The sequence below is a fragment of the Papaver somniferum genome, chromosome 9 (genome assembly GCF_003573695.1).
Source record: "Papaver somniferum cultivar HN1 chromosome 9, ASM357369v1, whole genome shotgun sequence".
Taxonomy (NCBI): Eukaryota; Viridiplantae; Streptophyta; class Magnoliopsida; order Ranunculales; family Papaveraceae; genus Papaver; species Papaver somniferum.
In genome coordinates, this window is record NC_039366.1 from 131,547,218 (window position 1) to 131,547,911 (window position 694).

Here is a 694-nt window from a genome sequence, read left to right on the forward strand (position 1 = left end):
AGAGTTATGTTCTTTTCTAAAATTAATTATTTTCAGCATTGTTTCATGAAAAGAGCTTTCTTCCTTTGTATCATCTTCTATATATATACTAGGGTGTAACTTATGGTTACATATAGATGGACCGCACACATGGACAGTTATATTTTTAATAGATATTATTTAATAAAAAAATTTAAAACATGCTACTTTAGTCATTAGCTTCACCATAAGTGCTTTAACATGACAATTTACCAAGTTAAGTTCAAATATTTTGGTTCAACGACACTTTACAATTATGATTGAGGTAGGATCCATGGACACTCTTAGATGGACAAGTTAGGCAAAATTTGTGCAATTTCCTCCACAAAATCCAAACGACAATGAATTTAAATGTAATATTTTAATGATACAGTTAAACCTCTATAATTTAATAGCCTTGGGACCACTGCAATTTATTAATTTAAAGAGATATTAAATTATCCATAAATTAATAATTTATTAATTTAAAGATAAATTAATAGTGTATTAGTTTAGAGAATTTCATATTGATAATGTCAATAAAGTGAATTTGACTCATTTAATTTGAATGATTTGTAATTTCAAGTGACTACAAAAATTAAATATTCATTCAAATAGGGCAACTCCGCGTCTTATGAGTGCATCACGAACTATTAGGGATGAAATAGAATTAGATTTGAACTTAAAAAAAAAAAAA